This window comes from Bos indicus x Bos taurus, chromosome 27, assembly GCF_003369695.1.
Source record: "Bos indicus x Bos taurus breed Angus x Brahman F1 hybrid chromosome 27, Bos_hybrid_MaternalHap_v2.0, whole genome shotgun sequence".
NCBI classification, from domain to species: domain Eukaryota; kingdom Metazoa; phylum Chordata; class Mammalia; order Artiodactyla; family Bovidae; genus Bos; species Bos indicus x Bos taurus.
The window spans coordinates 17,085,557-17,113,101 of NC_040102.1; positions in this window are offsets into that span (position 1 = coordinate 17,085,557).

The window sequence follows — 27,545 nt, forward strand, 5'->3', positions numbered from 1 at the left end:
GTCCATTGAGCCAGTGATGCCATCCAACCATCTTATCCTCATTCATCCCCTTTCCCTCCTGCCTTCAATTTTCCCAGTATCAGGGTCTTTTCTAATGAGTTGGCTCTTCACATCAGGTGGGCAAACTACTGGAGCTTCAGTTTCAGCATCAGTCCTTCCAATGAATATTCAGGACTGATTTCCTTTAGGATTGACTGGTTCAATCTCCTTGCTGTCCAAGGGACTCTCAAGAGTCTTCTCCGACACCGCAGTTCAAAAATATCAATTCTTTGGGGCTCAGCCTTCTTTATGGTCCAACTCTCACATCCATACATGACTACTGGAAAAAACATAGCTTTGACTAGACAGACCTTTGCTGGCAAAGTAATGTCTCTGCTTTTTAATATGCTGTCCAGGTTGGTCACTGCTTTTCTTCCAAGGACCAAGCGTCTTTTGTGAGGATGGGCAACATTTAAACGGGCACAGGTATAAGACTTTGAAGATTCAAGAAGAACATGAGTCTTTGTGGGGAAGAGTGAATTACTCATTTGGCTGGTGGGTAGGACACAGGAAAAAGCAACCGTGAAGCCTTTTGGAATGTTTGCAGGTAGCTTTGTTTGTTGCTGTTAGGTGCCCAGAGTAAACAACTGTGTGGCATCATTTAATGATGCTTCAACGACATCTTTGACAACAGCCAAGCACAAAACCTTTCAACATAAGCCACATAATCTGACTTAGTGTTAGAGGTATTTCAGAGCCAAATTCCTATGCCAGTGTGTGGTGTTGCCATATTGTGCTGGGGTGAGAATTTGGGCCAACAGGAGTCTAGCTTTCTCAAATCACAACCACCTTTGCATACTTCTATAGCATCCTGGGCTGAAACTGAGCCTCAGAGAGGATAAGAGAGCAAACAAAAGCAAGAGCTTTAAAGTCAGACTGCTTATATTTCAAGTCTGGGTCACCTCATTGGGTGTGTGGTCCTGAATAAGTCACCTACTTTTCCTTTAATCTTAGATTAAAAGAAAGACAACTGCACCTTATTCATGAGATCATTATGAGAAATAAATGAATCAACAGATATAAAGCAACTGGTACAGAGTAAGAGGTCAGTGAATGCTAGCTATGATCATGGTGCCCGTGGTTTGGCAGACACTTCAAATAGAAATGGGGTAGCTAGACCTACTTGGCAATTCCCAATATCAGATGAAATCTAAATTTGTTTTATTTCCAGGAGCTGCACTTAGATTAAATGCTGTTGCCTGAAGCTCTGAACATCACTTCTCTGGTTACCGTGCTTCTCCAGATAGTTTTAAAGACAAACTTGGAAAAAAGATTCAGTGTCCAAAAGATATGCACACTAATAATGAGCATAGTATTGGGCCAAAGTTCAGGGGCCATAGTAGGGGGTCAGTATCCTTGCTTTACTTAAGACATCAACAGAAAATTTTTCTCTTGTATGACAGCAAATGTCTTAGATATTCTTGAAATTTTCATTTAAAACCTGCCTTGACTGCCCCCTCAAGCCATACACATACACTAAAAGAAAGAGCGTACATCTCTTATTTTGGTATATCCACAGAATGAAATTCTATGTAGCTAATTCGGCTGGCTAGCTCAGTTGGTTAGAGTGTAGTACAAGTAATGCCAAGGTCATGGCTTTGATCCCCATATGGGCCAGTTTGTATGGTGAATTTGAAGCTATTTTGGGGCTTTCCAGGTGGCTCAGTGGTAAAGAATCTGCCTGCCAAGGCAGTAGACGCAGATTCGATCCCTGGGTTGCAAAGATCCCTTGGAGAAGGAAATGGCAACCCACTACAATATTCTTGCCTGGAAAATCTCATGAATACAGGAGCGTGAGAGGCTACAGTTCATGGGGTCGCAAAGAGTTGGACGTGACTTAGCAGCTAAACAATTTTTAATTAGCTGCTTAGAATTTCATTTTATGTATATACCATAATTTAACAACTTTTTCTGTTGACATCTGATTTATTTCCAGTATTCTGCTGGGGGCTTCCCTGGCAGCTTAGCGGTTAAAGCGTCTGCCTGGAAGGTGGGAGACCCGGGTTCGATCCCTGGGTCAGGAAGATTCCCCTGGAGAAGGAAATGGCAGCCCACTCCAGTACTCTTGCCTGGAGAATCCCATGGATGGAGGAGCCTGGTATATATGCCAAAAAAAAAAAAAATGAGTTGTTTATTAGACTTCATAGAAAAGCATCTTCATATTTAACTTACATGATTAGGACTTGAGACACAGGCAAGTAAGACCTTTGCAGCTAATATTTTATTCCTTGTGCAGGACTTTTTGAAAAGGCTTAGAATTTTCTAATTTTAGATGAAAGATACTATTATTTGCTATTTATCTTTAAAGTGAAGTTCTAATGAACTGTATGTGGAATAAATAAGTAATCTGAAGGTGAAGGAGCATCACCAACAAGGTTCCTGGTATTCTCGTGAAGTTAAATACTCTTAACTGATGCTCTTTCCCCTCTCTGTTTTTTTTTTTAAACTGCAGCTTTCGCACAGGGAAGAGAAGGGAGCTCCAATCAAATCCTTCACATTTTCTCCTCTTGGAGCTCAATGCTCAGCCATTTGGACCCAGGCAGAAAAAATTGGGAACAGGGACAATGATTCTTAATGTGTTCTTTTGTCCCTGAATTAGGAGGCGATTTAATAAAATCCCTTCTATCCTTTGTTTACCTGTCATGTTAAACCACTGTAATATTTCGTCTCCATGATTACAGAACTGAGAATTATGGAACACAGTGGCAGGCTTGGTAACGTTTAAGCTGAAAAATGTATTACATGGGAAGTACAGCCAACATTTTATGACTATAAATGGAATATAACCTGCAAAAACTGTAAATCACTATGTTGTACGCCTGAAACATATACTGTACATCAACTCAATTAAAAAAAGTTTTTAAAAATGTATTATGTGGATGAGCAAAGAAAAGTTGCTTCTTCTAAGCTGCCAAGAAACCACAAAGTATAGAGCTCAAGGACTTCAGGTTTTTCAATGTCCTATTCAGTAACTTAAGAACTTTGACATTTTTGGAAAATATGGACATCTAATATGTCAATGGACTCACCGGTCCTTTTAAAGTGTTTTAAGTGCAAACCTATCAGCTCTATGTTTTCTTTAGCTAAATTCCCCATGACAGAGAGTCCTCATTTTTTCATCACATACCCGTTCAAGTCCTATCATTCTTATGCTTGGAAATCAAAGAATGCTAGAGTGAAAGGTCCTATCCCATTCAGTATTTCAGCAAGACTCATCTTAAAACAGGAAAGTGAGCACTAAGCATATTAAAATTTTAAAGGAACATTTAAGTGGGTTGCAAGTCCATGAGAGTAAGAATTTGTCTTATTCATCAGTGAATCCCCAGTGATACAATGTGGGGAATACAATACTCAAATAATACTTGAAGAAGGTAGATGCCTCTGTCCAAAGTCACAGCGTCAAGAGTTGGCGGCACAATCAGGATGAGCCCAGCATCTACTCACCACCAGCCAAGGATTCTGCCACTGATTTCTCTTTTCTTGGTTGTCTTTTACTTGAAGGGGAAAAGAATCTTTTTTTTTTTGTCCCCATATTAAAAAAAATATTCTAAACATTTTTACAAATATTAGCTAAAATGGTCTACTTGAAATTCAGTTTCCTTTAGACTCCCAGGTAGACATCCCCAGGATAGTAAACACAAGTATCCCAATTATAATAAATGATTAACAAAGAACTTAAAAATCAGGAGGAAATTAAACAAAAATATGCAACAACTCTGCCATAGATTTGAGAGAAAGGGAAAAAGAAAGAATGAAAAAAAATTGAAAAGAAAGGAAACAAGCATAAAATTGTGGTTTCTCCTCTAACTTTGTTTCACTCTGTGTTGGATGGTATTGGAAATACACGCAGTACTAAGGGAAAAAACAAAAATCGCCAAGGCTCCACACTGACTTGAAGACAAATCCTCCCCAGGGCATATAGGGATTCTTGGTAGAGAACACTTAACACAATCTCAGAAAAGAGAAAATTCAAGTTAATCAAAACTCTACTCAGCAGGCTTCCCTGGTAGCTCAGTGGTAAAGAATCTGCCTGTCAATGCCAGGGACACGGGTTTGAACCCTGATCCGGGAAGATCCCACACGCCAGAGAGCAACTAATCCTATGTACCACATCTACTGAGCCCACGGGTCGCAACTACTGAAGCCTGAACACCCGAGAACCCGTGCTCCGCAATAACAGAGGCCACAGCACCAAGAAGATGGCACACTAGCTCTGCCCATGTAGCACCAGGACAGAGAAATCCGTGGTTCAGAAAGACAAACAGGTTTCTGGAGAAGACGCTGAGGGTATCAGGATTTCCAGTTTCAGCTCAGACATGTAAGAGTTGTCACCCTTTGCCCTTATAACAAGAAAAAGTAAGTTGAACAAAGTGAAAACTGTCACAACTTAAAATGTATAGCATATGCATTACAGGCAGTTCTTTAAAAGATAGAGTTACTACAGGACCCAGCAATTCTACTCTTTGATCTATACCCGAGAGAAATGAAAACATGTCCTTACAATTATGCGTACATGATATTCAGTTACATTTTCCATCTCAGCAAAAAGTGTGAACAACCCAAATTTTCTTTAACTGATCAATAGATCAATAAAAAAGCAGTAAAACCACACAATGGAATTATTTGGCAACGAAAAGGATGAATTCTGATATAAGTTATAACATGATGAACCTTGAAAACATTATGCTAAGTATAAAGTAGTCATAAAAAACCACATAATGTATGATCCTTTTATATAAAATGTCCAGAATCGGCAAATTCATAGGTAGAAAGTATGGCTAGATTAATTACAGTCGCTTAAGCCTACAGAAGAAGTTATGACCAACCTAGATAGCATATTGAAAAGCAGAGACATTACTTTGCCAACAAAGGTCCTTCTAGTCAAGGCTATGGTTTTTCCAATGGTCGTGTATGGATGTGAGAGTTGGACTGTGAAGAAAGCTGAGCGCCGAAGAATTGATGGTTTTGAACTGTGGTGTTGGAGAAGACTCTTGAGAGTCCCTTGGACTGCAAGGAGATCCAACCAGTCCATTCTAAAGGACATCAGCCCTGGAATTTCTTTGGAAGGAATGATGCTAAAGCTGAAACTCCAGTACTTTGACCATCTCATGAGAAGAGTTGACTCACTGGAAAAGACTCTGATGGGAGGGATTGGGGGCAGGAGGAAAAGGGGATGACAGAGGATGAGACGGCTGGATGGCATCACCGACTTAATGGATGTGAGTCTGAGTGAACTCCGGGAGATGGTGATGGACAGGGAGGCCTGGCGTGCTGCGATTCATGGGGTTGCAAAGAGTTGGACACGACAGAGCGACTGAACTGAACTGAACTGAAGCCTACACATGTTGACTTGGGGGCTTTCCAGGTGGCGCTAGTGGTAAAGAACTCTCCTGTCAATGCAAGAAATGCAAGAGACGAAGGTTCGATCCCTGGGTCAGGAAGACCCCTTGGAGGAGGGCATGGCAACCCACTCTAGTATTCTTGCCTGGAGAATAGCATAGACCAGAGAAGCCTGATTGGCTACAGCCCACGGGGTCACAAAGAGTCAGACAGGACTGAAGTGACTTAACACTCATGCAAGGCTATAGAAAATATGATGATTGGGAGAAGGTGTGATAACTAGAGACAACAAGGTTGTCTTTACAGGGTGATGAAAATGCTCTAAAATTGTTTGTGGTGATAAATGTCCAAGGATGTGTGCACACTAAAAACCATCAATTGTGCACTTGAAGATGGGTGTATTTTATGGTATGTGCTGCTGCTGCTGCTGCTAAGTCGCTTCAGTCATGTCTGACTCTGTGCGACCCCATAGACCGCAGCCCACCAGGCCCTGCCGTCCCTGGGATTCTCCAGGCAAGAACACTGGAGTGGGTTGCCATTTCCTTCTCCAATGCGTGAAAATGAAAAGTGAAAGTGAAGTCGCTCAGTCGTGTCCGACCCTTAGCGACCCCACGGACTGCAGCCTAGCAGGCTCCTCCGTCCATGGGATTTTCTAGGCAAAAGTACTGGAGTGGGGCGCCATTGCCTTCTCTGTATGGTATGTGAACTATACCTCAATGATGCTATTTTTTTTAATATCAGAAAAATACTTGAAGAAAACAATTCTTTCAAAATAAATTTCAAAAATTTGGGAAATCATGAATCATCATATTTTTAAATTAAGGAAATACAAATTCTTGAAAAAAAAATCACATTATTTCAAAAAAGTCTCAGGTCTGTTTTGCTGTTTTTGAGTAATAAAAATAAGACTCCCAAATATTACTTTTCATTTTTACTATTATTTAGCTTTATCTTTCTTGTTCAATTTTAATTTACCTTTTCATTTGTTGCTGAGAATCATTGAAATTTATTTTGAGGGATAATTTTAGATTTTTTTATGGTCACAAGATGATTTGAAGAGAAACAAAATAATGCTGTCTTTATTTTGAAATGTAATCCTTCTTCAGAGTAAATATGCATCCGGAATGACTCAACTTTTAAACAACTGCAGATCAAATCCAGGAACTGTATTTGAGAGGAGCCAGATCTCCACTCTGTAGGCCCTCTAAGGCTTTCAATCTACAGCCAGTGGTTACATTTCCTGCTGCTCTCAGCATCTTAAAATGGAAGAATTACCCCCTCATATTTTTCGTAACAATTTACCTACCACAAAGCATACTTGTTTGGAGACTTCCTCAGTGACATTTCACAATAGTAAGAGTAAATTACAGATTGCTACTACTAAAACATTTCTTTCCTCTGGTTGGCCCAACAACTTTGCAACTATGGCTAGACCTTTTCCTTTTCATTACATTTTACTTCAACCTAACATTCACGTGAATTACCTGAATTTTTCTCTCCTTTTGGGAAAGGTTTGTATGTGTGCGCTTTGCATCCTCCTACACAGAGTCGGACACGACTGACGCGACTTAGCAGCAGCAGCAGCAGCAGAAGAGTCGGCATCAGTGGTTGGTCTCCTCGCATTCACAGATGGAGACTGTCTTTCATATCATCTGTACTTTATTAGGTCATGTGATGAAAGTTAAGCCAAAGCTGTGGTTGAAGAGCAGCCAAAACTTTCTTAAAAGCTGAGAACAAGTTTTGTTCAGAATGTCTGAGTTTCTGGAATGAATATCAAAAATAGCTACTCTGTGCATTACTAGGGAACTGCATTCCTTGCATTGTGAGAACTTGTGTTTTGGGAAAGGAGGGCCCCTAAGTTAAAAATGGTGTTTGCATCTAGCCTCGTACATAAATTAGCATAGTTGCTCTCACTGCCTGGTGGATGTCACACAGGCTTTGAGATCGTGAACTGTTCTGACATCTTCTACCAGTGCTGCCTGAAAGAAAATGATTTTAATTCTTCTTATTCTAGCTTTCCCACATATAAAATACATATCATTTTACCTACTTGAGAGAACTGTTGGGATAATTCATTGAAACAGCATATATAAACTACCTAGCATTATGCTGAAAACACAAAGCAATTTTAATAGTGGAATTAAGGATATACATCTTAAATGTAGCAGCTAGAGATTCAATACACATTAGTTCTTTATTCTGCTTCTTTAACCATCTAATGCTATGGATCACAGAGCTCATTTGTATAAATTCAAGCGTGCATGCTCAGTCGCTTCAGCCGTGTACGACCCTATGGACTGGAGCCTGCCCAGCTCCTCTGTCCATGGGATTCTCTAGGGCAAGAATACCAGAGTGGGTTGCCATGCCCTCCTCCAGGATATCGTCCCGACCCAGGAATCAAACCCGTGGCATCTCCTGTGTACTCTGCATCACAGGCAGATTCTTTACTACTGAGATAGCTGGGAAGCCCCAAATTCAAGAATATATAACCCCAAATTGATTCTTATTACATAATATTTTGGGTATGGCAATTGTATGTTTTGTGATAAAGAGGAGAGATTACTCTTTGTTTTAAGTGCAATTTTAAGAAAGTTATTCCAAAATAAAACCAGTAAATTTCTGGCTAACATAATAAAACATCAGATTTTTATTTGAAGAGATGAGAATTTGTAAGATTATTTTCACAGATTGGCATGAATTATTAAAACTAGAATATTAATTTACACTTTTTATATATTTTATGGTAAAAATTTTATACCTCTTAAGCAATTCTAAATTGATTCTTACAATGTAATAAATATTTCAGCACCTACTATGTTCTAGGCAGTTTTTAAGTCTTAAATACATCAGTGAACAAAACATATATATCACCTTTAAAGAGTATATATCCCAAAGGAAGGAAGATAAATAATAAGTTCATAAATAAAAATAAATAATCTGTATATTGGAATTTTGGGGAGAATGGATACATGTATATGTATTGCTGAGTCCCTTTTCAGTCCACCTGAAACTGTTATAACATTGCTAACTGGCTATCCCCCAATACAAAATAAAAAGTTAAAAAAAAAAAAAAAAAAAAGGTTCCTGGATAGTATGTTTAAAAGTGGGGATTGTTTGGAAAATGAAAAATACAATAAGGCAAAGAGAATTAAAAGCTCAATGATAGTGCAATTTTTATCAGGTGGTCAGAGTAGGCTTTATTCACAAGGATTTTAAGTGAAACCTCTTAAAGGATGTGAGGGATTTAGACATGAGTCACTAGAGAAAGACACATGCAAGAAAAAATGACCAGTGCAAAGACCCAAGGACAGGGATATGCCTGGCACATATGAAGAACAGCAAGGAACCAGTGCATCTGGAAGAATGAAGAGGAACTTTCACTCAATGTGCTCAAAGAGGTATTAGAGATACTTCATCATGTAGGAACTTGAGGCCTTTGCAAGGCTCTGGGCTTTTACTCCAAGAGAAATTAGAAGAGTTTTGAATAGAGTGACCCTACTCTTACCTACATTCAGAAGGAATACTGGCTCATGTGTTGAGAACAGACACTCTGAGGAAATGAGTAGAAGCATGGAGACCATTACACGAGGTCAGTGAAGTCAAGGAAAATGACATCGCCTTTAAAAAGGTAGCAAGAAGGTGGTGAGAGTCTAGATCCAGGATATATTCTGAAGCCTAGATGATTTTCTGGTGTAACAGATGTGGGATGTGAAATAAAGAGAGAAATCAAAGATGATTTCTAAGTTCTTGACTGGAACAAGTGGACAGATGACATTTTCATCAATTATGATAAGAAAGGCTGCAATTTGACCAAGTTTGAAAGAGGTGGATGGAGATCAGGAGTTGAGTTCTAGGGTGTGTGACGCTTCATTTTATTAGTAATCCAGATGGAGATATCAAGGAGGAAATTAGGTATGTGACACCAAGTTTCAGGAGAGGGGTCTTGACTTTGGAAGTGACTTTTCAAGTTACTGGACTATGGGTGATTTTTAAAGGCATCAGAATGCAAAGATTATTGAGACAGTGAAGGCATGCAAAGAGTAGAGGGCCAAAAACTAAGCTTAAGGTATTCTAACATTAAGAAGCAAAAGAGGAATGAATGAACCTGGAGGAAAACTGAAGAGAATGTAACTTTCTAAAAACCAAGTGGGGGGAGGTTTATGGAGAAAGGAATGCACAACTATATCAAATACTGCTATTAAGTCAAGAGATATGAAAACATCTTGTTTGGAGCATTGACATTAGATTTATCCATGTGGAGGTCGTTGGTGATCTGTGACAAAGCAATTTTAGAGGAACACTAATGATCTGAAATCTGGATTCAATGTGTTAAAAGAGAATGGGAAAAGAGCACTTGAGACAACAAAACTAAAAAAAAAAAAAAAATCCCTTTGGAATAGTTATACCACAAAGGATAATAAGTGAGCAGTAAAGAATTTTAACAATTGGTAAAATAACAGTAGCAGTGGTAAGGATTTGGTGGAAAAGGGAAGGCCAATGACACAGCACACAGAGAGAACTGCTTTCTTAAAAAAGATAAAGAGTGAAAGGCTTTCATGCATACATAGACCATCAATATTCTATGGTTTCGGGCAGGAAGGTAAAGTTTACTGGTAGAAAAAGGTGAGTATATGTTCTAACAAGGTTCTGTAGAAACGTACTTCTATTAGCCTGAATTTTCTCAATGAAAGTGAAAGTTAAAGTGTTAGTCACTCAGTCGTCTTGGACTCTTTGCAACCCCATGAACCACAGGCCACTAGGCTCCTCTGTCCATGAAACTCTTCAGGCAAGAATACTGGAGTGGGTTGCCATGCCCTTCTGCAGGGGTACTTCCCAACCCAGGGATCAAACCTAGGTCTTCCACGTTGCAGAGAGATAATTTCCCATCTGAACCACCAGGGAAGCCCTTTCTCAATGAAGAAAGAAGCAAGATCATTAGCTGAAGAGTCCTGATGGGGGAGAAGTATTGAAGATTGAGAAGAAAGGAGAAGATACACAACAGTCATCTAGATGTTTGGATTGACTAGCAAGGATAATATAATCCCTGGACACGTCAGGGACCTAGTTGATATCTTTAGTCGTGAATCAAATGCATATGAATTAAAAATGAGACTGTTCAACGTGGCTGTGCTTTTTACCCACTCACATTCAGTTGCTTGAATGCAGACGTGAAGCAAACGGAGGTTGAATTCAACCAAAGTGGTGGCTTCATCTTAGCTATTAGAAACTGAATTACTAGTTTCCTATGGCTCCTCTAACAAATGACCACCAGCACGGTTCATGGGAGTCACCGTGTGGTGGAGCAGCGCGCCCCCTAGAGGAGGATCCACTGTTTGCCTCTTCACCTCCGGAGGTGCCGCACTCTTGCTTGCTGTGGCTGCATCAGTCCCAGCTCTGCCATCATGGCCACAGTGCCTTCTTGGCTTCTGTGTGTCAAATCTGCCCCCTAAACTGCCCCCTGCAGTTTCCCTCTTGTAAGAATTCACGGGATTGCATTCAAAACCCACACAGAAAAGCCAGGATAATCTCTCCATCTCAAGACGAAGAGGTTCATTAATTTAACTGCATCGCCAGCTTCCTTTTTGATATTTGAATATACACAGGTTCAGCGATTTAGGATATGGAATTTTGTGTGTGTGTGTGGAGCCACTATGCAGCTCACCATACTGAGCATGTACTCAGGAAGAGCTTATAACAGTTGATCATGGAATCTAGCTTAGGTAGAACTGTGACAGATTACGTGAACTGGAAATAAAAAGGGAGATGATCATGGAATGGTAGTTTGTGGGTAGAAATAATATGTTTATATGTATTGGTAGTTGCAAGGTGTAGCACATGCCTAAGGCTGGGTGAAGAAAAATGCTATTGGAGAAGAGAAAGTCAAGAAACTGAGAAAACACACAGTTGGAGCAACCACATTTAGATATACTGGAACGGTAAAAAATTGAGATAGAAGTAGAGTGAATATATAGATAGAAATAGTAAACCGAAAAATAAATGAAAACAGCATTGAGTTAAATTCATACTGTTCACTCTATGTGTGCATAAAATTCAGATGTAAAATCATCTCATTCTCCAGATAGTTAAATAATGCCACTTAAGTTAAAAAAAAAAAAAAAAACTAACAAAATCCAATTATCATTGGCAGGATTTTTCTAACAGGTATCTTATGCCCTCCTGTGTTCTTAGGTACAGGACAATACAGCCTGGAATCACCGTTACGGATGTGTTTGTCCTTATGGGTTAGAATGTGATGATGCTTCCATGGTCTATCAGGGTGTCTAGAAATGTTTATTTTTTCTTTTTGCTCTAGACAGTTGTGTTTTTTAATGCTTGTGTCTTCTATTTATACTTTCTGTCACCTTTTGTGCTGTTTGGCTGTCATCTGTCACTAAATTTTGCTGTTAGTGGGCTTTTAAGCTCTTGCATTCCAATTTGTAGTTTATAAAATGTCTTAGGTAGGGCAAATAGAGAGACAAGCTAATTATCATTGTGTCCTAAAAATAAGGAATGTGACTGAATGAGATACTCTGCTTCTGAATAAAGTTTATAGACTGCAAAGTCTATAACAGATAGTCCGTCTTGTATGGCTATTTCTCATTTTTATTTGTGCTGTGGATGTCTGAAAATTTACTATTAGATGTCTATTCTGACACCATACATATGAACACTAGTAAATTTCCATTGAAATTAAAGGAGTAGATACCAATAGAGACATGTAAAAATAGTGTATGTATCAGTACAAGTCCTGTCTGGAAACAGCTCATTGAAACTGGGTATTCTGAGAGAGTTTAACAGAAAACTACACATACAGCTCAGAGATATTGTGGGTTTCATTCCATATCACCACAATAAAGTAAATATTGTAATAAAGTGAGTCCCAAGAATTTTAAATTTTAGCTTCCCAGCACATATAAAAGTCATATTCAAACTTTACTATAATCTATTAAGCATGCAATAGCATTATGTCTAACAAAAGTAATACTTTAAAAAATAGAAAAGAAAATTAATTAAAATAGTAACACCAAAGATCACTGATTACAGATCACCATAAAAAATACAATAATAGTGAAAAAGGGTTTGAAATACTGAGTGAATTACCAATATGTGACATGGAGACATGAAGTGTGCAAACGCTGCTGGAAAAACTGGCCCCTATCGATGTGTCTGATGCAGGGTTGCACAAACCTTCAATTTATAAAAAACATAATGTCTGCAGTGCACGATAAAGTGAAGCACGATAAAACAAGCTGTGTCTGTAGTTACAAAGCTACAGACAAGGGTTAAGCGGAGTTACAAAGGATCGCGGGATACCTGGGGCTAGCAGCAGGAAGTTGTTTCCAGGGCTAGGTCTGAAGGGGCAAAGAGGAGACAAACTCCGAGGCGCCTCTAAAGCTGCCTGAGAGGAGCTATGGTTTTTCTTGGATGTGCAGAGTTAGCCCATGGATACCTAGCAGTGAGAAAGCCAGAGCAATAAAGAGCCTGACCTCCCTTTCCTTCCACCACGATTTCCTACTGATACCTCCCATTAGCCAAGTTCAATCAGAAATCAGGAAGCAAGTTCTCTGACCCTTAGGGGTAGAAAGCAGACAGACCTGGGTGGGGGACGGATATGGAAAGGCAATCAGAAGAAATCCAACATATTTACGAGAAAATCTGAACTAGCCTCGTCAAAAGAGCAGTGTATTAGCATATTATATGTGGTGATTTCCATCAGTGGTGGTATACATATTTTGCTAATATAATTATAAAGGCATGTCATCTCTTTTGGATTTCCCAAAAGTAAATTATCTCTAAAACTTACAAACGGTCTCAGAAATAAGGTAACAACAAAAATGGTTGCTGATGCTAATTATGTCAAGGCAGAAGTTAGGAGTATTATTTTACTGCCTATAAAGTCTAAAAAAACACCAGCCAACAAACTGACCTTTACCAGCATTAAAGAACTATTGTTTTCATTAATCATTTTAAATAGAGAATTTATGAAAAATGCATAGGTGACCAAAATGATATGAAGATTCTCTGAGGGAAAAAAATGTTTTTTGTTTGCTGTTTGCTACTTATGGTAGATACTTCATTCAGTCTTTCTGGAAGGAAACATAAAGCTCACTTAACCCATGAAGATATTAACTGGAGTAGTATGCCTTCCTATATAGCATATTCTTATTCAATCCAATCTTAAAATAGGAAAAGTCTGCATTCTGCTCTTGACAATATGTTTCTACTATTCATAGTTTACAGACCAGATGTGATTTTCTGACTTGCAAGTAATTAATGCAAGAATTATATAAACTTTATGAGGATATTTCAGAGCAAGTAATATAATATTTAGGCAAAAAAATATGAATAACAAAATCTTGTTAAAATGATCAAAGAAAGTCACATTTAAAATGCCTACATTCCAGAAGCATTCCATCTACCAAGGATAATTTATTTTCTCAATGTTATTTATCCTAAAAATATCTGAGAACACAGTCACCCTCCAATTATCTCTAAATCATTTTTTAAATTTTGTTTCTATAATCAGAAGAAAAGTTCCACATTCTATTCAACTCAATGAGAGATAACATTTTAGAACGCATGGCAGAAAGACCTAGCAAGAATACTGTAACTGCAGGCTAGGAAAAAGAGATAAACAAAATCTCATTATCTCTGGGTAATGTATTGTTATTGTTGCAAGTGTTTCCAAACTCATAGACTCTGTTCCACATCCATTTTCTACAATTGAACAATTATGGTAAGGTCTCTTTTTATAACATTAAGTAAAAACAGAGGGTAATGATGCTAAATGAACCTAAATAGATGCTCCTTTAATATTTAAAATTTTTCAGTTTAAGAAAGATGCTGCATATTCCATCTATGTTTAGGCATTTTGTTAGGCATATCAAAATATAAAAATGAATGTGACACAATTAACCATCCGCACATACAAGTTTCTAACTTGACGGCTTCCCAGCTGGTGCTCGTGTTAAAGAATCCTCCTGCCAGTGCAGGAGACGTGAGAGAAGTGGGTTTGATCCCTGGGTCGGGAAGATCCCCTGGAGGAGGGTATGGCAGTCCACCCCAGTATTCTTACCTGGAGAATCCCATGGCCAGAGAAGCCTGGCAGGCTACGGTCCATACAGTATATTCAACTTCCTAATAATCTACCCTATCTAGTACTATGTTGCGGGTAGAAGGTGTTGAGAAAAGTGACATGGTCCTTTTCCAGCGGAACTTCAATTGGATAGGAGAAGAGCAGACAAGTAAATAACTTTGAGAAGTGCTAAGAGGCACACATGCACACAGTATTTTTTAGTGTTAAGGAGAAGCCCCTAATACTCTCTCTGAGGGGAGGTAATTTAGGGTGGGAGTCCGGTAGGTAAGCATGACAGGGAGAGTTAACAGTGGGACAAGGGCAGGTTCAGGGAAGCACAGGTGACTTTATACAGTAAGAAGCTACAGTGAAGTTGGATATTAATTGACCAGGATTCTTAAACAAAATCAAAGTTTTCAAAACAATAAATGTACCTTTAGTAATGTTCCTGATTTTAGAAAAGAAAAATGGAGTGGAATTTTTTTGAACAGAGACATCAACACCAATTAATGAGGAAAATCTTCGCTGGTTGGAGAAAGGGAAAATTTCATTCGAATTGTTTGACCCTCTGAGATTTAGATTTGAAATTATTTTCTTGGACTCCAAAATCAGTGTGGACAGTGACTGTAGCCATGAAATTAAAACACACTTGCTCCTTGGAAGAAGAACTATGATAAACCTAGACAGTGTATTAAAAAGCAGAGATATCACTTTGCCAACAAAAGGTGCATCTAGTCAAAGCTATGGCTTCTCCAATAGTCATATATGGATGTGAGAGTTGGACCATAAAGAAGGCTGAGTGCCAAAGAACTGATGCTTTCGAACTACGGTACTGGAGAAGACTCTTGAGAGTCCTTTGACTGCAAGCAGATCAAACCAGTCAATCCTAAATTCACTGGAAGGACTGATGCTGAAGCTGAAGCTCCAATACTCTGGCTACCTGACGTGAAGAGCTGACTCAGGAAAAGACCCTGATGCTGGGAAAGACTGAAGGCAGGAGAAGGGGGCAACAGAGGATGAGGTAGTTGGATGGCATCACTAACTCAATGGACATGAGCTTGAGCAAACTCTGGGAGATAGTGAAGGACAGGGAAGCCTGGCGTGCAGAGAAAGAGTGATATGACTTTAGTGACTGAACAACCACCACAAAGAAGGAACTGCTTTAAAAAACTCTTAATAATGTTGTTGAGTAGAAATACATTTCAAATAGGAACTGACATAAAGGGATTTGTAGGGATAAAGGAATATATTTATATGCTACTCATAATATTTAAAGTATTTTTGCTTTATAATAAAATTTTATTTTTATTACTAGTGCAGCTATTTATTTTGTTAAAAGAAAATGGCCCAGCCATGTTAAGTTTTGCTGAACAACAAAGTACAATGTGATGCAATTATAAGAAAAGAATGAGGATGCTCTTAACTAACTTGGTAACAACAGAATATAATGTGAAAAAAACAAGATGCAAAACAGTGTTATTGTATAGCTCCCTTTGTTGAAGAAAAGAGAGAGATTCTAATATATATATCTCTCTCATGAAAGTGAAAAGTGTTAGTTGCTTAGTCGTGTCTGACTCTTCACAATCCTATGGACTGTAATCCACCAGGCTCCTCTGTCCTTGGGATTTTCTAGGCAAGAATACTGGAGTGGGTTGCCATTTCCTCCTCCAGGGGATTTTCCTGACCCAGGGATTGAACCCACATCTCCTGTTGCAGGCGGATTCTTTACCCACTGAGCTACTGGCAAAGTCCCTATATATATATCATATATATGTGCACTTACATGTATGTGTTTGTATATTAAATATATGTACCGACTTGTATTTTTTAAAAGAAACAATGGTTACCTAAAGGGAGACAGAGCAGGACAGGGTATTCAGGAGAAGGATGGAAGCATTAATTCTTTGAATATATCTTGTTTTATACTTTAAGGTCATGTAAGTACCTAATACATAATTAATAGTTAATTAGTATTACTAATAAATAATAAATTGCATAATTAATAAAAGATTAACTACATCAAAAGAAGGGACTTGACAGAGGACAAGATGGTTGGATGGCATCACTGACTTGATGGACATGAGTTTAAGCAAACTCCGGGAGTTGGTGATGGACAGCGAAGCCTGGTGTGCTGCAGTCCATGAGGTCACAAAGAGTCAGACACAACTGGGCTACTGAACTGAAACATGCAAAATTAAGCCAAGTTGTGCTTTTTGTTATTATTATATACCAATGATTTTAAACACTGTAAAGTGAAAGTGAAAGTCACTTAAGTCATGTCCGACTCTTTGCGACCCCATGGACTATACATTCCATGGAATTCTCCAGGTGAGAATACTGGAGTGGGTAGCTTTTCCCTTCTCCAGGGGATCTTCCCCACCCAGGGATCGAACCCAGGTCTCCTGCATTGCAGGTGGATTCTACACCAGCTGAGCCACCAGAGAACCCCACTGTAAGTGATAAACTATTCCTTCCTGCTAATGAGAACTGGCTTTTCAGGTACCATCACCTGCACCCCTCAGCCTGCTTAGTTCCTTGTTAGTTAGAGCCTCTGCATAAATTCTTCCTTGAAGACAGTTCCATGGCAGGATATGTTAGCTGCAGGGGCCAGGATGTCACTTTTCTGATTAAGTTATTTTGAGTGATATTGTCATCACTTCAGTTCAGTTTGGTCGCTCAGTTGTGTTTGACTCTTTCCAACTCCATGGGCTGTAACACCAGGCCTCCCTGACCATCACCAACTCCTGGAGCTTACTCAAACTCATGTCCATGAAGTCAGTGATGCCATCCAAACATCTCATCCTCTGTCATCCCCTTCTCCTCCTGCCTTCAATCTTTCTCAGGATCAGGGTCTTTTCCAATGAGTCAGTTCTTCAGCATCAGGTGGCCAAAGTATTGGAGCTTCAGTTTCAGCATTAGTCCTTCCAATGAATATTCAGGAATAATTTCCTTTAGGATGGACTGGTTTGATCTGTTTGCAGTCCAAAGGGACTCTCAAGAGTCTTCTCTAACATCACAGTTCAAAACCATCAATTCTTTGGCCTCAGCTTTCTTTATGGTCCAACTCTCACATCCATACATGACTACTGGAAAAATCATAGCTCTAACTAGACAGACCTTTGTTGGTAAAGTAATGTCTCTGCTTTTTAATGTGCTATTTGTCATAGCTTTTCTTCCAAGGAGCAAGCATCTTTTAATTTCATGGCTGTAGTCAACATATGCAATGATTTTGGAGCCCAAGAAAATAGTCTGTCACTGTTTCTACTGTTTTCCCATCTAATTGCCATGAAGTGATGGGACCAGATGCCATCATCTTAGTTTTGTGAATGCTTAGTTTTAAGTCAGCTTTTTCACTCTTATTTTTCATTTTCATCAAGAGCTCACTTCCCACCAAAATAACTTTAAATAACTCATGGAAAAAATAGTGAATTATGAAAGATGAAGATAACTGAAAGAATACAGGATCAACTGAGAGAGAGAGTATGGGTAGAAAGAGACTAAATTCAATCACAGAATACTGGGGACTGGAGTATACAGAATATGGAGGTGGAAAAATAGTTTTTAATCAAGAGCAATATTGAAGAGAAGGAGCTGGGTCAGAAGTGTTGAAATACTATATGATTGTCAAATTTTTAGAAGCAATGTAATGATAAAATAATTATAATACATGATGCAACATTTGACCATGCTTTGCTTGTTATTATTAATGATGACGGTAAACTTAAACCAATTATAGTGTTGGAATTTAGGTGATAAATTATGTGTAAGGTATAATTTGAAGATTATGAACAGCAGCATATTCAAACACTGGAAGTTTGGGTGATAAAAATAACCTAGGACTCTTGCAGAGAAAAATGGTAACAGTTGGGAAAAGTGAAAAGAGTTGTAGAAAACCATTTTATAAAATAGGAGTGAGTTCAGCTGCCTCACCTTTGAGCTTGTTTTGTCTTTCTTTCTCTCTCCCTCGCTCTTTCTGTCTCTGTCTTTATGTCTCTCTTTCTCCCCCCTCCCCAATATGTGTACATGTATATACACATACATAGACACGCACAACTATAATGATCTTAGAAATCGGGAATTGAAACAGAAGCTTAAAATAGAGCAGATCATTGCCAAGTAAGGCTGGCACCTTGTAAGACTCTGCACTCGGAACACAACTCTTAACAAAAATTACAGAATTTCCATAAAAATCAAACTCACAATATATTCTCTCCCTACTTCATCGCATCTCCATTTCTGGCTTACATACAGTTGGCCTAAAAACTCATATTTATCTTTTTTTGTTGAAAATGTGTTCATACAATGTAATCATGGCATACACTTCATCTTTTGGGACTATCCAATATTAGTTTGTTTTTAGAAATAAATAGAAGAAACAGTAATGAAAGATGTACTCAATAGAAAAATCTCTTGGGATCCAATTTGTATGGTACTGGGGAAAATGCCCAGAAGGTCTACAAACAAATCACGGGCCATATATAGAATGTTCAGAATAACATAGCTGATTTTAATAAAGAATAGAGCCTATAAAAAGGCTTTTGTGTTTAGAATGTCAAAATCTAACATAAGAACTTAAAAAAATAATTGAAAAAAACATCTGCATTGAGGCTATAGCAACTTTTACTTAATAAGAGAAGATTTTGTACATGGAAAATGCAGCTTCTGAATAGTAAAAATAACCCACCAAGGATATTCATTATCTTTTTCCTTTCACGTGGCCATTTAAAAAAGACAGGAACATGAATTCTGCTGAAAAAAAATTGTTTCACTGTTTATCGTTTATTTTAATGTGATATTCTCAGTCAAATCCCTTATAGTAATAAAGGTTTTGCTATCATTTCATAGACAAATAAGTGAATTACTTTACAACTTCACAGGCAAGGAAAACAAACTAGAAAAATGACTGTAGCATCATTTATGGGCATATGGAAATTATGTCTTTTATATTTTATAAAAAAGATCTTAACAAGTGATTTGGAAAATTATACTACAAAGCATCTATATTGATTTGTTATCTTCCAATGCTCATTTGAAGTCAATTCCAAAGTTCAAATAGCAAATAAATGTTTATATGAATGGAAATGGTGTGAAACTGAGAACTTATTAAATTTGTTAAACTTTAGTATGTATACACAACCAGTTTTCATATTAAAAAAAAAAAAAAAAACAACTCTAGGAAAGAAAGTAACAAAGAATTGTTCTAATACAGTCAGGTAATTTGTTATCCTTGGTGCTCCCATTCTGATGGTTTTCATAACATGTTGGAGATCTATTTAGGCCAATTACACATGAACACTAAGGCTAAATATAAGTAAAAATGGAGCTTTTTCTCAACCTATGAAGTACAAGAAAGAACACATCACGAGAGTAATAAGACAATCACAATGTTGTGAGTGGACCACTGGGAACAAGATGCTCAAAGGCATATTGCATCAAAAGAAGGAGGTGTAATATTTTATATACATTTTAAAAAGGACTTTCCTAATCATTTCTTCACACCCATTTGGAGAAGGTGACTTATTTAAAACTGCAAACAGACGACTGACATCCACCTAGAATTTGGACCAAAAGAGTACCTTCTCAAACTAATCTACATGTCAGTACAGCTTGTTGGAAACCGTTATGATTTTACCCAAATTCACCTTCTCATAGTCCTCCATTTCAAAAGATCGTACCGAAAAATCTTTAAGTTGTGTCGAGCGGGGCTGCAAGTCAGGGCCAAAAAGTTATAGCTGGTAGACCTAAAAGCATGTCAGCATTTCCATCACAAACCTGTATTATCTGGGGTTTATACATTGACTATAGAAGTCAGGCAGGATCTAGGCACTGAAACCTTTTTGGAAAAGCATTATATTTTTAGTCCATGTAGACCAGAAGGGTGGTAACAACACAGGGTTTTTTAGGCTCAAATATAGCTGTTCTTTACACACATTTAAACACATTAAAAGAAACCAGAAATGTCCCAACTATTTCTAAATTCATAGGACACAAAAAGAACACATAATTTTAGGCCACTGTCCAAACTCTCCAGTCTTATTTTGTCCAAAATCTGTCTTCCATCATGATTACACAGAGAGCGTTGAAAGCATTTGAAAGTTTTTAGAAACCAATCTAAAAAAGTTGAGGTTTTATACACTACTCATCTTTGAAGTGTTACATATGTTCAAAAGCATCCATATGAAATTCATGTGAAATAGCTAGAGCGCTTTGCCTGCCCTTTGACTTATTTTTTTTCTGTCTTCTCATATATTCAAACTTAATAAAAGTGCTTTATTGGTAGAGCACATATTATTGTATGAAATAATTTAATAGGTGGAATTTTATCTAACTCTACAACAAAACCACACAACCTGTAATATTACCCTCATTTTATAGAGGAAAGAGTTGAGACTCAGCAGGTAAATGCTTTTACTCAGGTCACACACAGGTCTTCTGATTTCCAAGTTCTATCTGATGCTACTGGCAACATCCTGTATCAGGCAGTGTTCTCCAGAAAAAACAGAAAACCAATAGGATATACAGGGAGGAGGAGATAAAGAGGAGTTTTATTATGAGCATTAGTCCATGCAATTATGGACGGAGGCCGAGAAATCCCACAGTCTGCCATCTGCAAGCTGGAAAACCAGGAAAGCTGGTGGTGTAATTCAGTCCAATCCCAAGGCTTCAGAACCAGAAACACTGATAGGCAAGGGCAGAGATGAATGTTCCAGCTCAGCAGGAGAGTGAATTCTCACTTCCTGTATGCTTTATTCTATTTAGTTCCTCAAAAGACTGGATGGTGTCAGGGCACTGTGAGGGGCCTTTCCTCTACTCAGTCTCCCCATTCGAACACTATTGCTATCTGAAAACACCGTCATAGACACCCAGAAGTCTGATTTCACAGGCTTTCCTGGCATCCCTTTGCCCAAATTAACATATAAAATCAGCTATCACGCTACCATCTCATTTCAACTCTCCTCACTCACAGTGAATCTGCTGTTCATCATTATCATGGCCCTCTTTATTTCATGCCTCTCTATATCCACATAATTCCAGCCAGTTTCTCCTTCCTCTCTCCACAGCTGGACCTCTATCAGCCAGGCCCAGGATATTTCTCTAGCGCAGTCCTCTTGCTTGGGTGAGTTTGCTCTCTAGGGAACATCTGACAATTCTGCAGACACTTTTGGTTGTCAACAATTTGGGGCTTGGGGTTCCTACTGGCAGACCAGGGATATTGCCAAACATCTTACAAGATGGCCCCTCACACAAAGAATTATCCAGCCCCAAATGTCAACAGTGGTGAGATTAAGAAACCTTCTTCCACTCAGAACTCTAGATTAACAACTCAAGATCTTTTAACCTTCTGTTTTAATCAACCATTGAACCCAGGTGACACCATCTTCAACTTTCTTAACTGTTTGAGTGAAAGTGAAAGTCACTCAGTTGTGTCCAACTCTTTGTGACCCCATAGACTAGTCCATGGAATTCTTTAGGCCAGAGTACTGGAGTGGGTAGCCTTTCCCTTCTCCAGGGGATCTTCCCAACCCAGGGAATGAACCCAGGTCTCCCGCATTTCAGGTGGATTCTTTACCAGCTGAGCCACAAGGGAAGCCTAAGAATACTGGAATGGGTAGCCTATGCCTTCTCCAGCAGATCTTCCCCACCCAGGAATCGAACTGGGATCTCCTGCATTGCAGGCAGATTCTTTACCATCTGAGCTCTGAGGGAAGCCGCTCTTAAGTGTTTAAGCAGAGCTTTTTAAATGTCACATGCTATTTGATTACTCTACAAGTTAGATCTAAGCTCACATAAAAACCGGAAGTGAGGTCTATGGAGGAGCTTTTGGTCTGTTTTATCGTTCGGTGTCTATTGTTTAGTGCTAACCTTGTAGGAGGGGTGGTTCAATAAATACTCACTGCTTCAGTGAAGAAATGCAAGAATATGCTTTCTCCAGGCCATAGAAATATTTGTTGCCTCACTGAACCGAATCATCTCCAGATCCAAGGTCTTCATCATTCTCCTTTAATCTCTCCCCTCCTGAATCCGCTAAGCCTTCACAAAAATTATGTCCCCGCTTTCTAATCCCTTCAATTAGTATACTCTGTTAGTTTCATCATTACTGTCTTCAAATATGGTCAAAAATCTTACTTTAGAATAAATCCTGTTACAAAACTTCTAAAAGTTATTTCTTTTATTGCTAAGCTTCTGGAGCAATTATTGGCTCTAATTTCTTAACTCAGGCAATGTGCAACCTTTTGAAATCTCAGTGGATTTTCCAAATCTCTACAAATACTGCTCATCTAAAATTCAATACTGACTTTCTAATTGCAAACTGAGAAAAGGCCAATGTCTTTCCAGTATCCTTGACTCTGCTAACATATTTGATATTTCTTTTTGTATCTTTCATAAAATTTCTTCCCCTGATTTCTATCAGTTTGCATATTTTGTCACTTCACATTTATCATTAAACACTCTTATCTTTCCTAGTGGGAACGCTCACTCTTCTATCTTCCTCAACTGGATGCTTTCTGAAATTCTGTTGTTCTCTGGGATTATTTTTCTTTTAAGTTTTCTCCCTTAGTCTTATCATTTACTTCTACGTGAGTAACTAACAAATTTCCACCCCTAAGGTTTCACTGTACTTTCTAATCACTGGCTAAACACATCTACTGTTGTTTCAAACTCACCATACATAGGAGACAACTATTTTCTTCCCACCTTCTTCCGTTACGCTTCCTGCTCTACAACCCTTAATGGCCAGAAGGTTCTATCTCAGGGCAGAGTTGTTATAAAAAACCTTTCTCTGAGCCTCCTCTATACTTAAATCATCCCTGCCATTTTGTCAAGTTCTTGACCTAAAATCCTAGATCTCATCTCTCCTGTCTAAATGTAACCCTGCAGAACTAGTGATTCCACTGACTTACCTTATAAGATCACATTTCAAAACAGTAGCTACTGCTGAAGAAAACAATTGTTCTGTAATGGTAATTGGCAATACTCATATGGGCCTGGGCTTCTACATATTATTTAACACGAACATTATACACATTAAGTATTATTATTATGTACATTTACAGGTAAGGAAACCGAAGCAGAGTTACATAATGTTAACTGCTAGTAAAATAGCAGAGCCAGTATTTGAAAAGAAACAGCTTGGCTCAGGAGTCGATGCTTTTACCCACTCTGTTTTATTGCTTCCATAATACAGGGACACGTGTAAGACTGATGGTCTGGGGCTGTGTGAACAGTATAGAAAAAGAGTCATACGTATTAAATATGGGCCCAGTGGGTACAGCTGGGCTTCCCAGGCGGCTCACTGTGTAAAGAATCTGCCTGCAATGCAGGAGACACAGGAGATGTGGGTTTGGTTCCTGGGTCTGAAAGATCCCCTGGAGGAGGGCATGGTAACCCACTCCAATATTCTTGCCTGGAGAATCCCACGGACAGAGGAGTCTGGTGGGCTCCACTCCATAGCGTCACAAAGAGTTGAACATGACTGAAGCGACTGAGCATGCAGTGGGTTAAATAGTGGCTCCCCAAAAGATATGTCCAGTAAAGGAGTGGGATGGGGGGTGGGGTGGGAGGCAGGCTCACGAGTGAGGAGATCCATATATATTTATGGCTGATTCAAGTTGTTGTGGGGCAGAAACCAACACAACACTGTAAAGCAATTATCCTCCAATTAAAAAAAATTTTTTTAAAGGTATGTCCAAGTCTTCTAATCCTGAAACCTAGAAGATGATATTATTTAGGAAAAGGGTCTCTTTAGATGTAACTATACTGAGAGTCTCAAGATTATTCTGGACTTCGGATGAACCCCAAATCCAATGATAAAAGAGTATAAGCAGAGAAGAAGACAGTGAGACACAGAGAAGGAGTCGTGAGGATGGAGGCAGAGACTGGAGTACTGTGTCTTTAAGCAGCGCATGTCAAGGACTGCACGTCAAGGATTGCGAACAGGCATTGGAAGCTTGCTGGGAGGTAGGGAACACCTTCTCCCTCAGAGCCTCCAAATGGAACCAATCTTGCAAGCTTCTTAATTTTGAACTCCTGTCCTCCTGAACTGTGAGTAAATAAATTCTCTTGTCTTAAGCCATCACATTTGTGGTAACTTGTTAGGATAGCCTTAGGAAACGAGTTCAGTGGGAAAGATTCTTGTGATCTGAGCAGGACCCAGAATAATAGAACACTGTAGATCTCTTAATGAGATTCATCTTACCAACAAAACACCGCCTGAAGATAAGATTTTCTCAACTTTGTATAGTATACCCCATCAACAAGTTTTAGTGGTCAATATGTGATTTGGGGGATGTATGAAGAAATAAAAGATGAACACTATTTTTTTACTATCTCATAAATGTGCAGAAGTTATGTCATTTTAAAATAGTACATGTTTTAAAACGATGGACAAAACATTTTACTCCACTTTAGATATCTACATTTTTAAACATTACTCTACCTTCAATTATTTTATCAAAAATCCTAGAATATTTTCACACCTACAAAAAATATAGGATCATTGCTTATCATAGGTGTCATAATTTAATTTACAAATAGTTTTAGCTTTTTATAAAAAGAGAAGTATAATGAATATTTTCCAAGGTATTATCATTTACAAATAATTTCTAGCATCTTGAAATTCAGATTTATATATCACAGAATCCAGATTTACATATGTTAAAGGAGGTGTGATTATTTTTTTCAAATCAAGTTACATCACTGAGAAGTAAACTTGAGTTGAATGTAATTTTTGTAAGTACAGTTTGGTTTCCGTATGTCGATTCTTGCTGGAGTAACATACTGCTGCTGCTGCTAAGTCGCTTCAGTCGTGTCCGACTCTGTCCGACCCCACAGACGGCAGCCCGCCAGGCTCCCCCATCCCTGGGATTCTCCAGGCAAGAAGACTGGAGTGGGTTGCCATTTCCTTCTCCAATGCATGAAAGTGAAAAGTCAAAGTGAAGTCGCTCAGTCGTGTCCAACTCTTAGCGACCCCATGGTCTGCAGCCCACCAGGCTCCTCTGTTCATGGGATTGTCCAGGCAAGAGTACTGGAGTGGGGTGGCATTGCCTTCTCCGGAGTAACATACTAACACTCCTTAAAAAACATGCTTTTTTTCAAAAAGAAATCTTCAAAAGAATTGATCATATGAATTATTTGGCAAGATGAGAATACACAATGATTATTATCAGTAGAGATCCTAGATTCTAAGACAGTGAAAATATTAGACATAACTTTCTCAGGTAAAATACCTGGGGAAAACTATATATATTTATATTTATATATCCCCTTCCATTATTTCAGAGCCTAACTCTTAAAGGTGAAATAAAAAGGACCTTGAAAATTGGAAATGATTGAGAACTTAATTTTTGAAACTCAACTATCCCGTATGTCAATCCATCAGTCATATATATATACACACAGACATATATATGAAAAGTCATATATATGTGAAAAATACATATCTGAGACATAAAGGGGTCTGATATACAACTGAAATGCATATATAGCTCTGATATATTATACATATTGACATATATTTTTAAAATATCTTTCAGATTTTCATATATATGTATGTGAGTGAAAGTTACTCAGTTGTGTCTGACTCTTTTGCAACCCAATGGACTATGCAGTCCATGGAATTCTCCAGGCCAGAATACTGGAGTGGGTAGCCTTTCCCTTCTCCAGGGAATCTTCTCAACCCAGAGATCGAACCCAGGTCTTCTATATTGCAGGCGGATTCTTTACCAGCTGAGCCACAAGGGAAGCCACACATATACCCTTGATTATATGCCATTTATTATTATCTTAATTTGAAAATCTTTGAAATAAAATATCAAGTATTTTTAGACATCCTGCAAAAGTAGTCATGATTGGCACATGTAGGACAGTGCAGCTAAAGGCAAAGAAATAATAAAAACATTTCTAAGGCAAAAGTTACCTATCATATAAATGCCACTTATTTCTAAACAACAAAGAAATCTTGTAACATTCACCAATTGTATTAATTTTTTTCTCCTTCATGGACACCCACAGCAATTTAAAGATAGAATCTTGTGAAATGAGAGAAATAATGAAAAGTTGAAATATATGAACAGGGAACTTGTTAATTTCAGACACCTTCACATTGAGAGATTTTTTTTATCTGTGTCCTTGTACAAGATACTCAACCTCACAAAGCTCAGATTTCCATCCTTGTAAAATATCACTGAAGATGCCTATTGCATTCAGGGAGGAATTCAGTGAGACAGTGTGGGTAAAATGTGTTCCTTAGAGGTTGCTATGTTCTTCCTCCTAGTCATTATCATGATTATCCTCGGAAGCTCAGTGCTATGCTAACGTTCCAGACTAGCAAATTAGTGTTATTCACCAGATAAAATTGCATCTGGTTCCTTCCTACTTTAAATCTGCTGGCCTTGGTTAAACACCAATCCTGACATAGAGATAACATCTGTAAGGACCCTGCAGCTTCCTTGCTAAGTAATTAACCCACATCCCTTTGATTGTTCGCTTAAACAATATATAGCATTCTTCGTGTACTGGGAGATATGCAGCACAAAAAAGAAAAGGTGAGAGCTTATTAAAGTCCATTTATTGGAATTGGGTATTATTTTTTAGCTTGAATAAAATGTTAATTGGGCGGAGAGTGTTTTGCAAAATACATAAGATCTATTCTGAATGAACAAGATAAAGTTTGATTGATTCATTAAGCTCAATATCTTGAGTACTCACATCAATGCTTTTAGTTTTTAAAATAACATATCAATCACTGTTTAACTTTCACATTGATGAAAAAATGTCTGGCCTATATTTATAATTAATGTCATAGTTAACATAGATGTGAGTGGTGAGCTGAACTATTATACGAAAGGTCTTTAATTCTGTAATACTGGACACATTCACAATTTATTTTCATAGTATTGAAAACCTAAAAGAGAAATAGAAATGCCGAAGTATTTATATTTACCCTCTGTTCTCACTAAGGTTAGTTTCCTTATCTGTAAAATAGGAGTGATAATGGTATGTCCCTTTGTGCTTGTTTTTAGGACCAGAAAACAAATAACTGGTTCAGTTCAGTGCAGTCGCTCAGTCGTGTCCGACTCTTTGCGACCCC